We start from the raw sequence: 16,372 nt of genomic DNA on the forward strand, positions 1-16,372 counted from the left end.
AAGTACCATGATTGTAATCTCATCTTACAGATGAGAAAACTGAGTTCCTGAGAGGTTAAAGAAATCACCTTAAGTTAAAATAACTGGTAGGACTTGAGATGCACCCAAGCAGTTTTGATCACGAAGTTGGGCTCATAACCACACACCCCCACTTGGTGCTGACTCTACTTCAAGCAGTGTAAGGCCAAGTCTGACAAGCTCAAAGGAGGGGAAGCTTAAGAAGGCACATGCAATGTGTTACAGGCACACACAGGGAGAAGCTGAGGGGGTCAGGAACTGGGGACTGTTTCACAGAGAAGGTAGATTTTACAGGATCTTGAGAACCAAGAAGTATGTTGAAAGGCTGTAAATAGAAGGAAGAGCCTTTTAGATGGCTCCTTCCTCTTGAGTTGAGGTATGTGACCTGCTGTTGGATCCTCCAACTCAGTGACCCACTGTGATTTCAAATCAACATATCTAAAATGGACTCATGCTATCTTTGCTCTCCCTGCAAACTTGCTTCTCTTAAACTGTCTCACATAGTGATCCCTCCATTTACCCAGCTCCCCAACTTAGGAATCAACCTTGATTTCATCCCTTTGATATTGAATCAGCGATGATCCCTGGCAATGTTGCCTTGAGAAGAAATGCAGTGTCACATGAGGGCTTGTCTGCAGTTCATGAGACACTCAGGGGAGTCCCTGAGAGTCTCCTGTAAAAGGCCCCATGGTCAGGCTCCTTCAGACACAATACGACAAAGCAGAGGGTCCAAGCAAGTGGGAGCAATTCAGGAGACTTGGTTGATCAGGTTTGCCAATCACTAGCTACTGCAAAATTGATTCACTTTCTTAGGCCTGAAATTCCTATTCTGCAAAATGTCAGAAGAAACAACAAAGACTAGAAGATAATGGACTAAATCACTTCTAACTTCCCTTTTAGCTCAAGCATTCCAGTCATTATCAGGCTGAAGAACCTATAATAGATCCTATTTTGGCTGCATCAGGTTTTAATTAGCCCTCTGACTGTCCCTCATCAGTTATGAAGCCAGACAGAGTTGATGAGCCTGTGAACTCTGTTCCTTAGTAGGTAGGGAGCCCCAGGAAATTATCTCGTTGAGATCTTCAAGTCTCGATCCTAGTGATCAAGGTTAGGCCACGGGTGCCTTTAGCCTAGACCAGCGGACAGGTCTAAGATCATGGACAAAGCATCCTTTTCTAGGAATCTCACTCTAGTCCCAGCCTGGATGAAGGCCCCTTCCAACCAGAGACATCTCCTGACTTGTTTTATCAGACCAGTCACATGGGAAGGGAAAGAGAGAAAAATACAGATGAGAGAGCATGAGACCAAGACAGAGCAAGGTAAAGAGTACCTCAAGACCCCCAAATTTGAAACAATCCCAAAAGGAATGAGTACTCAGTCAACAAAAAGTTGGTTTTTCCCTCCAAAATTTGCACCCCAGTGTTTTTGAGAAACACAGAGCTCTTTTTTAGAATAAAAGGGACAGAAGAAAGCTTGAGCTCCCTCTTAAGAGTCAAATCATGTTCTTACCATATAGTTTGCCAAATAAACTTTAGGTGTGCAATCAATACCTGTCAAATGAAGAATGACTACATTAACATTGTAATATTGTTCTCAATAATATTGTTAAAAACAAAATCCAGTTCAAGGTTCATTAATATCTGACCAAATAAACAAGGTCTCCCCTGCCACCCCCAGGCCCTACCACTTAGCCTCTGGGTTTCTCTTAATTTTATTTTTCTTCTTCTTTTTGTTTTAGAAATATGTCAAGTGAAAACCTACTAATATCACGGTATTAATTTTACATATGAGGGAATTGAGATTCATAGAGGGCGGGTACTGTTTGTCAAGTAACCGAGTTATCAGTGAAGTCAGGATTCAAACGCAGTTCCACCTAATTCACAAGCTGGAACCTTTCCATCTCACTGTGCTTTGAGAGGGAAACATTCAAGCAAGAGTTCAAGTTTGATCATATTCTATCTTCTAACTTGTTGGAAAAGTTACTTTGCTTTTCTTGTTTGCCTGGTCAATAAATGCTTCTTAGAAGCTTTGTGAAGAGGGAGATCGAGTTTCGTTAAAGAGTATCCCTTTCCCATTTGCAGAAGTGGTGACATTACTGCAAGGCTGACATTACATTACTATGGATTTTTTTTTACTTAATTGAAATTAATGAGTTTTTAAGCTGTACTTCAGCCTCCTAAGAATTCTTCCTAAGATGCTAAAAGTGCTATCAGATATACATTTGGTTATTCCCCTTTATTCCAAAGAAAAACAGGGACAGAACAACCTTACTTTTGTGGTAGGGAGGTGGGGGAGAGAAGGACAGTGTTTTTCTTTTTTCCTTCTCTATCTCTGTCACTATAACCCAGTTTATTCAATATGTGGTTTAACTGGAATTGTTTGTATCCCTGTTGACTCTTATGGGGCTCATCGGCCTTTCCAAATGACCTCTGCCCAAAATACAAAGATTAAAGTCAAATTCAGAGATGTCAACATTAGCTGGCTTATATAGACATAAACTAAATGTAGGCTATTGTTAAATCTCCAAAAAAAAAAAAGGGAATGTTTATTCATGCTTTGTTCTTCCTTATAACTGACCCACACACTTTTCATTTTAAGTGTCTATTTTTTAAAGATAAATTTTGATGATATTTCCATTTCTGTGTCTTGTCAAGGTAAAAGATTAATAAAACTCCTACTTGGATAGTGTCGTATCAATCAACTAATATTGCAGCTATACTTTTGCATGTGCCCATGTGCAAACATATTGCACACTTATACACATACATAGCAGCTCCCTCCTCTCCCCTTTCCAATCTAAAATTTTTAAAGAGGGAGTCTTATTCCTAAAACTTAATGTTTCCTTGCACACAAATTAATAGCCCTTAGTGTGATTTCCCTGCCTTTTTCTGACACCTCGCTCACTCCTCCTGAGGGGCCTGCAAGCAATTCTCACTCTGATAGTGAGTTTGAGAAGAGAAACTGAGTGTGTGCTGCTCATCCTCTTCCAGTCCCATTTTCTCTTTGGGACTGGTTTACTGTCAGCCCTGTGGTATGTTTATCTGTAAAGATCCCTCTCCTTCTGGTGAGATCCTCCTCTGCCCCACCTGTAACCTTATGGAAGATGTCAGTCTCATTCTCAAAGTCAGTATCAAGGAGCCCATTTTTGCAGCTCATCCAAGCCACATTGCCTGATCTAGCTTTAAGAATGGTAACATCTACTCTCCGTTCACGGGATTCTTTTTTTCTCTCCTAATTGGTTCAGAATTTAGGCAAAGGAAAGAGGGGGTTTGCGTATTCACCCCCAACAACCCTCAACAATTACAATTACCTCCATTTTCTAATCTGTGAGCAGACCCTGGCCAAGGGAACAAACAAAGGATACCTGGATGGAACACAAAAGGCATTCCAAGATGCTATCAGTTATCAAATGCCTCTTCCTTTTAATATTGGGGTGTGGGAAGGGAATCCTGGACACAACAATCAAATCAGCACCATCACTTTACACCCAAACAAGAATTAAGACCCTTCCATGCACCCCTCATGGCCACAACCATCCCCCACTTACCCATTTTATCAATTAAACACCTCTCTGGACCTCATCCCCTTCACCTACACAGTGGGGATAATAGTATTACCCACCTCATGGGTTACTGGATTTAATCAGATAATAGATGGCAAGTACTTGGTTTTTGTCTCTCACAAGGGCTCCATAAAGATTATCTAGATTTGCTATTTCTTTGTTTTTTGTTTTCCTCTCATGCTGTTCTTTTTATTGTGATAATAATGTCAAGGAGGCTTAGTGAGATTATGCATTTTATACAAACCCTCACTTCACAGTTTAGTACCTGTTTGCTTGGACCTCTTGCCCATCATTCATCTCATTGTTAGCAAAATGCCAAAGTAGCCTCAGTGGGCAGGTCTTTGTTTTATGAGAATGCTGTTAGCATCCCAATCATTGTTTCAAAGTGATCGCCTTTAATCAAAAGAGACAGGACTTCTGTGTGCCAAGAGTTCTTGTTCAGTCCTGCTTGGACTGGTAAAGGTGTTAAGGGCACCAGCCTGTAATTAATTATGCAGTTCTCAAAGTTCAACTTTTCCATTATCTTCAGCTCCATCACTATTATGTCTAAAGTGAGGGAGTAAAGGAGCAAGGGCAGCACCTAAAGTACTCTTGTGAGGCCAGTGGGAGCCCCAAGTGTGCGAAAAGCAGACCAGGTCTGATGGAAGTAGATGGTTTTAAGACAATGGTAATTCAGAGAGCCAGTGAACTGCAGTGGAACAGCCACTGGCCTCTATCTAAGTCAGGAATTCTGGGTTCAAGTCAGTCTCAGTGCCTGCTAATATGCACTCATACAATGGTGTTTTGGTTTCCTAATGTTGCCACTATGCAAAATACCAGAAATGGATTGGCTTTTATAAAGGGAGTTTATTTGGATACAAATTTACAATTCTAAATGTCCAATCTAATGCATCAACAAGAGGATACCTTCACAGAAGAATGGCTGATGGCATCCGGATCACCTCTATCATCTGGGAAGGCATGTGGCTGGGTCTGCTGATCCTTTGCTCCCTGGTAGTGTTTCAAAATTGCTTCCTCCAAAATGTCTCTGGGCTTCTCTCTTCACTTAGCTTTCCCAAATGTCCATCTGTCTGCTTCTCCAAGAATCTCCAAGCGTCTGCAAGAATCTGGGTCTTGGTTTAGCATATCCTGGGGTGTTTTCATCTCTGCTCTCTGTGCAAGCTCTCTTTAAAGGACACCAGTAAGCTAATCAAGACCTTCCCTGAATGGGAGGGGTCAAATCTCCATGGAAACATCCAATCAGGAGGTCACACCCTAATCAAAAAGATTAATCAATCTGCCCCCACAAGATTGTATTAAAGAATATGGCTTTTTCTGGGAGACATAATATATACAAACCAATACACATGATTAAGGTGAGAGAGTTCTTCATGATGCCACACTGCAAAATGGCTCAGAGGGGACTTGAGTCTATAGCTGGATACACAAACCAGCAGAAATAACCAGCCAGAGACAGAGCTAAAGATGCCAGCAGGGCTGAAAGGAGGTTGCATAATTAAAAGCCCCAGTGAGGATTCTGTAATAAGGGGAAAGGTGAACTGTGGCATGGTGGGCAGAAGCTATCCTGGGGCTACTTTCAAATTAGGAGAACAAAAAGACAGCACCATGCCTACCGTGCATGCATGAAAGCTGCTGACTAGTCAAATACATTGCATAAAAGAAAATAACTGCTTACCCACTACTAAACACTTTTTAGTTAGCCAAGCACTTTCCTTATTATCCCACATTTGATTCTCTCAAATATCCTAGGAAATGGATACTAGGAAATGGAAGAGAAAATCAAGGCACAAAATTTAGGTGAATTGAGCAAAGTCATGTCTGCAAGGAGGGGCAAAGCTAGGGCTAGAACCCAGAGCAATTTCCATTGACATCACTGTCACTACTGCATTGTCCTGTGAGACTTATAGGCATAGGGACTTTTGGGGGCTTTTCTGGACTCCTCCATAGGAGACCGGTAACAATAAGCTTATCTGCCTATATGGAGAGCAAAGAAACCGGACATCTAAGAAAGAACAATTATCATGCTGAACATCTTCTCATGGGATAGTGGAAAATGCTTTTAAATGTTCCCCGGGTGACTTCAACATGCAGCTGGGGTTGAGAATAATTGGCATGTATCAGAATCATCTGGAAGGTTTGTTAAAACACAGATTGCTGGGCCCCACCACCCAGAGTTTCCAATTCAGTAGGTCTGGGGTGGGGCCCAATAATCTTTATTTTAATAAGTTGCCAGGTGGTGGCAATACTGTTGACCTAGGGATACTTTGAGAGCCACCAGGCTAGAGCACACCTGGCGCAGTTCTTGCTTCTTTCCCCTCTTCAGATCTACCAGCCTGCAGAGACATTTCCTGTGGGAAATTCTCTGCCTCCTCCATAGCATGGTGTATAATTTTTAAAGGAAACTCCATAAAAATCTTAGATCCAACCTGTATTTCCCAATTGAGCTTTGTTTGAAATAAAGCTAATATTTCTATCTGATTCCTTGTATAACTTTTCAGTTGATTCTATACTCAAGAGAGGAAGACAAAGGTATTATTCCAAGCTCCAAAAATAGACAACACAATTTTCTGAACTCAAGTCTGATGCTGGATTGGGTGATACTCTTGAGGGTCTTAGATGGAGATGAATGTATTTTGCATGTGTGAATTAATAGCCCCAAAGCTTCACTCCTCTGCAGTAGTGTTATACAATCACATTCTGGCCATGGTGTCATGGTGGGTGAAGTATACTCCCCATACCTTGAGTTTACTTTGCCCAATGAAATGTTAGTTGAATGTTATTATGATCTGATATTTGAAATGTGCCTGACAGTTTGGGTTTTGCCTCTTGTGCTTCTGCCATCACCATAGAAAGAACCTCTCTGGTGCCTCTTTGACCTGTGCCCCAGAGACCAGGGGAACAGAATGGACCTAACCAACACAGACCTGAAATCTGAAGCAGGAACCACCCCAGCAGATTTGCAGATCCATTAGCAAAAAAATAAATGCTTACTATTAAATGTCACAAAGTTTTGAGGTGAACTGCTATACGGCATTAATATTCTAATCACCGACTAATACAAGAAGGATGTGTGTAAATATTATGAGATTTATTATAGGAATTGGTTCAAGTGACTGTGGGGATTGGCAAGTCTGAATACGTAGGGCAGGCTGTAAGTTGGGAATGCTGAAGAAGGTTTTGATGAATACTCCAGGAGAAGCTGGCTGTCTGAAGTAGAGAAAGAAATTCTTTCTGACTGCTAAAATCTTCAACTCTGCCCTAACAGCTTTCAACTGATTGGGTGAGACTTCTCTCATGGTTGAAGGCAATCTCCTCAGTTGATTGTAAATGTAATCAGCCACAGATACCATCAACTGACTAATGATTTAAATCCACAACATGCCCTCACAGTAAAAATCAGACCAGTGCTTGCTTGACCAAATAACTGTACACTATAACCTAGCCAAGTTGACATGTGAACTGAACCATCACAAAGGATAGCAGAAGTCCAAAATGAGATTAAAAATGAAACAAAGGAGTAGAAATATTTGGGGAAATTATGAACAAGAATGTTCCCAAAGTAAAGAAAGAACAAGACTATATGTTGAAGAAACTTATAGACTATCAAAGAGGGTAGAAAAATCCTCACCTAGACATATTCTAGTGAGATTTAAGCACTTAAAGGACAAGGAATAAAATATAAATGCTTAGAAAGAGAAATAGCAAGTCACACAAACATGGATAGCAATTGGCTTGAGGAACAGTATGGTGAGTGGCCAAATTCTAGCCCCTGACTGCCTGGGCCACCTCCAACTGGGCCACTTACCAGCTATATATGCTTGGGCAAGTTACTTAACTTCTCCATGTCTCAGATTCCCTGTCTATAAAAAGGGGTTAATAATAATGATACCTACCTTTATGAGAGTCTTTATGATCAGTCAATAGATTAATATACATGGAGTATATAGAATAATACCTGGCACAGAGGAAGTGATATGTAAATGTTCACTGCTACTTTGATATCAGACTTCTTAACATTTGCAACAGATGCTAGCAGGCAATGAAATAATATTTTAAGTGTTGTATGATGGGAGTTTTTAACATATTTTACTGTTATAATTAAAGAGTAATATTTAAATTAATATTTATTCATGATTAATTATATTTATTATTAAAGTTAATAAAGCCATATTATTGGATGCTTAAGGCCTCAGAGTTTACCTTTAAGAGGTGCTCTATGAAAATACTCATGGAAAAAGAAATACAGTAGAAATGGAATCAGAGACATATGGACTAATGGTAAGTAACTCAGTAAAAGTTAATGTAGTTTACAAACAGTAACCAAAAAGACAAGGAGTGGGTAAGCATTTCTGTAACATTGCAGGTATAAATTTTTTATTAAATCAGTATGGTAGGTGTGTATGACTGGGCAGTCAGGCATAAGAGAGATGAGGGAGCAGCTCAGAGTGAGAGGGAAAACACTGGTACTCATTTGACAACAAATATCTATTAGATTCCTGGTATGTGACAGGCGCTATTCTAGAGACTAGAGCAAACCAAAGATATAAAGGTCCCTGCTTTTGTAGGACTTACATTCTAGCATGTGTGGTATAGGGGGAGGGGACAGGAGGCAGATAATTAATGATAAACATAATAGTCAGTCAATCTTTGGTATGTTAAAAAGTTAAATGGTTAACTTAGGCTTCCTAAACTAGAATGGACAGGGGCCTTCTGCTCACTGCCAGTGACATGGCTAGCCTATTCACATAAACACTCTTTGAAAGAGTGACTGACCTCACACCTTAGCCAGAGGAAACATCTAGATCCCTTCTGGCTTTTGAAATTCCTCAATATTATGAATGTTCTTTACAAACACATTGGTACTGAAAAAGGAAACAAGGAAACACAAACAGGAAACACAAACATGCACTTATTCATGTCCAAGGTATCTAAATCAAATGAGTATGGTAACTCTGCCAGTTTGGATGGATTATGACCCCCAAAACACCATGTTCTTTGATGCAGTCTTGTGGGGGAAGACTTATTAGTGTTGATTAGGTTGGAATCCTTTGACTGAGTGTTTCCATGGAGATGTGACTCAATCAACTGTCGGTGAGAACTTTGATTGGATAATTTCCATGGAGGTGTTATCCCACCCATTCAAGGTGGGTCTTAATTGAACCACTGGAGTCCTATGAAAGTGTTCACAGACAGAAGGAGCTTGCTGCAGCCAAGAGAGACACTTTGAAGAACACACAGGAGCTGAGAGTGGAGCTGGAACACAACCTGGGATCAGAAGATGACAGCCACATGTCTTCCCAGCTAACAGAGGTTTTCCGGATGCCATTGGCCTTCCTTTGGTGAAGGTATACTTGTGATGATGCCTTCATTTGGACATTTTCATGGCCTTCAGACTGTAACTTTGTAACCAAATAAACCCTTTTTATAAAAGCCAATCCATTTCTGGTGTTATGCTTAACAGCAGCATTACCAAACTGGAACACTAACCATGTCCAGAGAAGGGACAAATTAGAACCTAAGACAACAACAAAAACAGTGGAACATTCACCCCCTTGAATTGCAAGTTTTAGTTGAGAATTTGCATGCTGGTAAGCCAGTTTCCTCCCTGAGAAGCACACTTCATGTTTCATTCTCCCCATCCAGCATCTTCTGTCTCTCTCAATCAAGGCCTGGACAGTGTTAGGATGGAGTAGCAATGTCTCCTCTGGGGTGGTCTGGCAAGGCATTCTCTCCTGAGCTGTCAGTCACCATGGGCCCAGACTGAGCAAAGTCAGTCTCTGCACTGCTCAGCTCTGCAGTCTGCCTCAGAAGCTCCTCTGCCATCTGCAGCAGGACTGACCGCTCCAGCTCTAGAGCAAGGGTGGCCTGCCCTCAGTTTGCTTTTGCTAGTCAGAAGCTTCTCAGCTGTGGCTTCAAGGCTTTGGATACTACCATTTGCCATTTGCAATTGTTCAAGGAGGTCAAGGTTCTGTTGGTGTAAGCTGCTGTTGGTATTCTCTAATTTGTCCATACTTGGTTGTCACTGACAGGAGAGAAATCAGTAAGTCCTTCTTGAAGTACATGGTACTCAACTTCATAAGCTTGTAACTGTTTAGAGATGCCCATCTCAAACACCCGATTGATGGCCTTTTCCATTTGCACCAAGCCGAGGTTTGGCAGTATATTTTTTATAAACTCCACTGTGGTTTCTAAGTTTTCATGCTGGAGAATCAAGGGCTTCTGGCTTCCCAACAGACCTAAAGCCACTTTAAATATGACCTCTGATCCCTGAGGAAAGATCATATCAAGTACTCTGGCTACAAATCCCAGTGGAAGCAGTGAGGCAAATACTGTGAGAAACCAGGGGACAGCGTGGAAGCTGGGGCCAATCTCATGTTCTTCTAGGTGATTGTAGAGGTGATGGTGGTGATCATGAAGAAGCCTCGAGAGCTGGTACATCTGGATCTGTAAAATAATCATGTCTGGCCAATACTGCTTCCACAGTCCCTTGCCAAACATCAGAAACTTGAGCATTTTAAATGCTTCCTCCTCACTCATATGAAGTAGCAAAACACCTGCCACAAAGCTGAGACCTTGGCAATATCCTACTTCCTCGTCTAGAAGCAAGTAGGCCTTCAAAATGTTATAAAGTGACAGCTGTTGGGCAGAGAAGTACGGATATGTTGGAATGGTTTGCCCAAGGTCAATAAGAATGGCATGCTGCTGGGAAGTCAGCTGTTTCAAGAGTTCTTTGTAAGGGGTATCCTTTGGCTGCTATTTACTGGGAAACTGATGTCTAAGGTGGTATTGCTCAGAGAGGAATTTCCAGATTTCAACCCGGTGATGATGTGGCACACCTTGCCCAACAGCAGAATGCATTTTTTCCATGTCAAATTTAATTTTTTATCTTCCCAGAGTGCTCAATATTATCAAGGTCAACAAAAACAAGGAAATTCTGAGAAACTGTCGCAACCAAGAGGAGCTAAGATGACATAATACCTAAAATGTAATTTGGGTGGTGTGCCAGATGGGACCCTGAAACAGAAAAAAGACATTATGCAAAAAACTGAGGAAATCTGAATAAACTTTGGTCTGTCTTAGTAAGGTATCAGTATTGGTTCATTTATCATGACAAATGTACCATACAAATATAAGACATTAACAATAGGGGATATTGGGTGTGGGGTCTACAGGGACTCTCCATACTATATGTAAAGCTGTTCTAAAATAAAAAACTTATTTAAAAAGCCACCAGCATCACCACAACAACCAAGCAGTTAGGATGCACTCTGATTCAGATCCTGGTATCAGCTAATGAGTCAAATTTCTTATTAATCTTCTGACTTACTAGGAAAATGCTATTGGAAATTCATGCACAGTAAAGTATATATCATATAGTATTTAAAGCTAGACAGCATTCTTCTGATATCAGCAACTAACATGACTCAAAATGAAAGTGCTGCTATATGTCACCATACCCCACTGACAATACAGATACATACAATCTTTCTAAAATAAATGTCCGAAATTACAGGATAAATTCATTAAGGCCTTCCAATAAACCCTTCAATGGTTCTCTCAAAAGCTCTCTGATGGATAGAGGTAGAGAAGATTCTTTAAAAAAAAAAAAGGTTTAATGTGGTAAGGAAAGAAGAAGTAGAACAGGATAAGAGAAAAGAGTATATTTCGGGGAATGGAGTTTGCAGTGGAGAGGCTTAAGTACTAAATAAGGTGATCAGAGACGCTTCGTTTAAGGGGATGAGAATTAACCATAAGGATATTTGGGGAAAGAGAATTCCAGGCAGAGGGAACAGCCAATGCAAAAATTCTCCAATGGGAATGCATTGGTGAGAATGTGTTGGAAGAAGAGCCAGGAGGCGGGTGTAATTGCAGTGGAGAAAGCAAGGGAGAGATGGTGGGAGATGAGGTCAGCTCATGCAGGGTTTGAAGGCCACTGCAAGAACTGACTCTTTCTCTGAGTGAAATGGGGAGCCCTTGCAGGGTTTTGAGCAGAATGGTAACATGATCTCACTTTATATTTTTACATGATAATTCTGGTTGCTGTAATGAGCATGAACTCATACTCAGGGAAGAGATGGTGATGGCTCAGACTAGGGTAGTATCAGCGGGGGTAGTGAGAAGGGGTCGGAATCCGGATATATTCTGAAGGTAGAGCTAATAGTGTTCCTTGATGGATTGGATGTGTCAGAGAAAGAGAGGAGTTAAGTGGCTCCAAGGCTTTTGGCCTCAGCAATGGGAAGGAAAGGAATTTCCAGTCATTGAAATGGAGAAGGCTGTGAGTGGCACAGTTTTGGGAGATGGGACAAAGACTTCAGTTCAGGGCACCTTGAGCTGAGATTTCTATTAGACATTCAGTGGAGCTGCTTAGTGGGCATTTGGATATGTCAGTCTGGAACCAGGAGAGAAGTAGGAGCTGGAGATGTAAAGTGGGCAATGGATAACATGAGCATTAAGATATGATTTAAAACATGAGGCTGGATGAGATCAAGTGGAGTGAATATGGAATGAGAAGAGAAGAGGAACAAAGAGTGAGTCCTGAAACACCCAGAAAGAGATCAGGGAGAAACAGGGTAAAAAGCAAAGGAAAACACTCTCTGCCTCCACATCCCATCTGCTATGGAGATAGTCAAGACCAAGGTCACACACCACCAAGAACCCAAGACTCTCATCCCAAGAGGTTCTGGACCTCCGCTGTCCAACATGGTTCTAGAACTCCACTGTCCAATATGGTTCTGGATCTCCACTGTCCAGTATGGTTCTAGACCTCTGCTGTCCAATATGGCTCTGGGCCTCCACTGTCCAATATAGTTCTAGACCTCTGCTGTCCAATATGGTTCTGGATCTCCACTGTCCAGTATGGTTCTAGACCTCTGCTGTCCAATATGGTTCTGGATCTCCACTGTCCAGTATGGTTCTAGACCTCTGCTGTCCAATATGGTTCTGGGCCTCCACTGTCCAATATGGTTCTAGACCTCTGCTGTCCAATATGGTAGTCACTAGCCACATGTGGCTGCTGAGCACTTGAAGTGTGGCTAGCTCAAGTTGAGATGTGTAGCACGTATAAAATACACACCTGATTTTAAAGCTTTAGCATGAAAAGAAATATAAACTTTCTCAATAACTTTTATATTAATCTCATGTGGAAAATTTTGGATACATTTGTTTAAATAAAACATGTTAAAATTCAAAAAAAAAAAGCAAAAGAGACAGATGTCAGCAGTGAGGTAGGATGAAATCCAAGAAAGAGTGAAGAAAGCATATTAAGGAGGAGGGAGAGATCAACAGCACCAAGTGCTGAGGTAATAAGGCAGACAAGAAGGTTGCAGCCTAACAAGTGAATATCATCCATTACCTTCCAGAGGGTAGCTCGATGGAGTAGTGGGGACAAGCTGTTTTGGAACTAGATTAAGAAAGAATGGGACAAGAAGAGAAATTGAAGACAAAGACTACAGAAAATTTAATTGAATCTGCTCAACAAACAAGAAATGATGAAATCAGGTGGCAGCTGAAGGGGCAAGTAGAATCATGATATCTTCTGGCTTTGGAGAATGTGGGGAGCAGAATAACAAGTTTGCATGGTGCTAAGAGTCAGTGAAAACTGAAAAACATGAGTCAAGAGAGAGAGGAGAAATTACTAGCGTAATGTCCTATGGTAGTCAAGACAGCATGGGATCTAATACACAAGTGGGAGAATTAGCATCTGCTAGAAGCTAGGATAACTTTCCTAATGGTAACAGGAGCAAATGGTGTCTATGAGTAGAGACGCTGAAAGACATCTCTTCTGATTGTTTCACTTTTCTCAGTGAAGTAGGAAGCAAGATCACTACCTCAAGGTGAGGATCAGAGGGGAGGGCCTGGGAGTTTTCAGAGAGAAGAGAAAATGTGAAATTGTCCTTTAGGAGAACAAGAGTTAGTGGATTAGGGAAGGACACTATGCTTACCAACAGTCTTGAAGCCCAATTGATGGTTGTGATGAACATAAAGAGAAATCAGTACCAGAGTGTCTGTTTTTCTCCAGCCACATTCAGCTGTGTGGATGTAACTTGGCAGTGGGCAGAGAACTGGACTTCAGCAGAGTTTTTGGTTATGCTACATAAATGCAAAAAAGCAAAGAGCAGGGCAAGGTTAATAAGACAACATGCAAGGAAGTGATTGTAAAGATTGACAATGTAATTGAAGCTGGACATGAGGGGTATTGAGACTTAGGGGATTGGAAGACAGTGAAAATTAAGAAAGATTCATGGATTGAATGGGAGTATAGCAGGAAGGATACAGGATGGAATATATGAAATTGAGATTGCAGTTGTTGGTAATTACAAGTTCTAGACTGTATAAGCACAAAGTGCTTTAAAAATGAATATAAATATATGCCTTGATAATAGGAGATAGAGAAAAATTGAAAATAAAAAGATAGAAACAGATAACAGCTAGCAAGAAAACAGCTAAAGTAGCCATTTTAATATCTAAAAAAATACAACCCAAGGCAAAAAACAACTCAGGAATAAAATATAGACATTTTAAATCACCAAAAAAATTATAGCTGAAGAAGATATAACAATTATAAAAACATATTTACCAGTGATATAGATTCAAAATGTTTAAAAGCACTGACTAATAGAACCAAGACAAAATAGATAAATAAAAAAAATTATTTGGATATTTTAATTCACATAAGCAGCCACAGAAATGAAAAATAAGAGATATCTTGAACAATACTGTTTACAAACTTGGACAGGTATATGCATCCATCCAACACACAGACATCAGCATTGTCTCTGAGCAGTCATGGGATATTTACAAAAGTCAGACATGTATTAGACCGCATAGAAAGCCTGAGTCATACCAAGAATCACAATTTATAAACTATATTTCCTTACCTTGATATAATAAAATTATTTCAATAATAAAAATAGTTCTTTAAATAATTTCATACATTTAGAAAACAGATTCCAAATAAAGCATGAGTTAAGGTGAAATCATAAGGAAAATTACAAAATGTTTAGAGCTGAATGACAATGTAGACACCACAGGTCAAAACTTGTGGTTTATCACTAAAACTCTACATAAAAGATATTTTATAGCTTTAGTACAGTCATCAGACAATAAGAAAAATTAAAAACAAGTGGGCTAAGCTCTAAAATGGAGAAGCTAGAAAAATATCAGAACGGTAAACAAGAAGGGTTGAAATAATCAATTTAAGAACAAAAGTCAATGAAAGAGCAATTTAACATCCACAAAAATCAATAAAGATCATTTTCAAAACAAAAGTAATTTTTTAAAAAGACAGACCTCCCATAGAACTGACCAAAAGAGAGAGACAGAGAGAGAGAATGCATATAAACAACATGATCAGATTACTAGATTAAACATCAAAAAGAAACCACAATAATTTATAGTTTAAATAGCAAACACTTTATGACAATAATCGAAGGCCCAAACTGTGAAAGCATGAAATAGCATACATAATGTAATGTTCATCACTCTTGCCACATAGAGGGGATTAAAAGAATAACTTACTGTTGACATTTCTATTTGGAAATGTATGAAATATTTATATAGATATGTAGATACAGATAAAGATATAGATACAGATATAGGTATCATTTTTGAAAAACTAAAAGCTGTGATTATAGTCAAAATCATGATGAAGAGAAGGGGAAGACTGTCAAAATAGTAGCTGAGAGAATGTAAAGGAAATATCAAGATGGCCTTAACAGAGCATAAACCAAGCCTATCAGCAATAAATGTAAATAGATTAAATAAAGAATAAAATATTTGATAGGGGTCAAAGATACTAAATCTTTGCTATATACAAGAGACACACCAACAGCAAATTGACAAAAACATTTTAAGATAAAAAGGAAGGTTTGGGTATTGAAGTTGCACCGTTATCTGACATCACATGCAAAAATTACTCAATGGATTAAAGACCTAAATGTAAGAGTTGAAAGTATACAATGCTTAGAAGAAAACACAGGCTTAAATCTTCGTGGCCTTGGATTACAATTGACAAAAGATACAATAGATAAATTGGAACTCACCAAAATAAAAACTTTTGTGCTGCTTTAAGAAAGTGAATAGACAACCCCCTGAATGGAAGAAAATATCTGATAAGAGTTTTAGATCTAAAACATAAAAATCTCTTACAATAATTAAGACAAATAACCCAATTAAAAATTGAGCAAAGGAGCTAAATAGACATTTCTCCAATTGCCAATAAGTATATAAAAAGATGCTCAACAGCATTAGCCAATAGGGAATTACAAATCAAAACCACAATGAGATACCACATCACACTCACCAGAATGACTATATTCAAAAAGACAGATAAGGACAAGGGTTTGTGAGGATGTGAAGAAATTGGAACCTTAATACACTACTAGTGAGATTGTAAAATGGTGCAACCACCTTGGCACAGGCCAACGATTCCTCAAAAGGTTACTATATTCCACTCCCAGTAATTCCACTCCTAGGCATGTACCCAAGATAGATGAAAATATATGTGCACACGAAAACTTCTACATGGATGTTCATAGCAGCATTTTTCTTAATAGCCAAAAAGTAAACAACTCAAATATCTGCCAAATGATGAATGAATCAATAAAATGTGACGTATCCATACAATGGAATATTATTCCTAAATAAAAAGGAATGAGGAACTGATATATTCTATAACATGGATAAATCTTGAAAACATGTGCTTAGTGAAAGAAGCCCCTCACAAAAGACCAAACTGTATGATTCCATTCCTGTGAAACATCCAGAATAGGCAAACCTATAGAGACAGAGAGT

The 16,372-nt window shown here is 39.6% G+C and overlaps 1 pseudogene; it reads right to left on the reverse strand.

Annotated features, from left to right (window-relative positions):
- Window positions 1–9,259: 9,259 nt before the first annotated feature.
- Window positions 9,260–12,586, reverse strand: LOC119542557 (annotated as a pseudogene).
- Between the last annotated feature and the right edge of the window lie 3,786 nt (window positions 12,587–16,372).

This window comes from Choloepus didactylus, chromosome 8 (assembly GCF_015220235.1).
Source record: "Choloepus didactylus isolate mChoDid1 chromosome 8, mChoDid1.pri, whole genome shotgun sequence".
Classification (NCBI taxonomy): domain Eukaryota; kingdom Metazoa; phylum Chordata; class Mammalia; order Pilosa; family Megalonychidae; genus Choloepus; species Choloepus didactylus.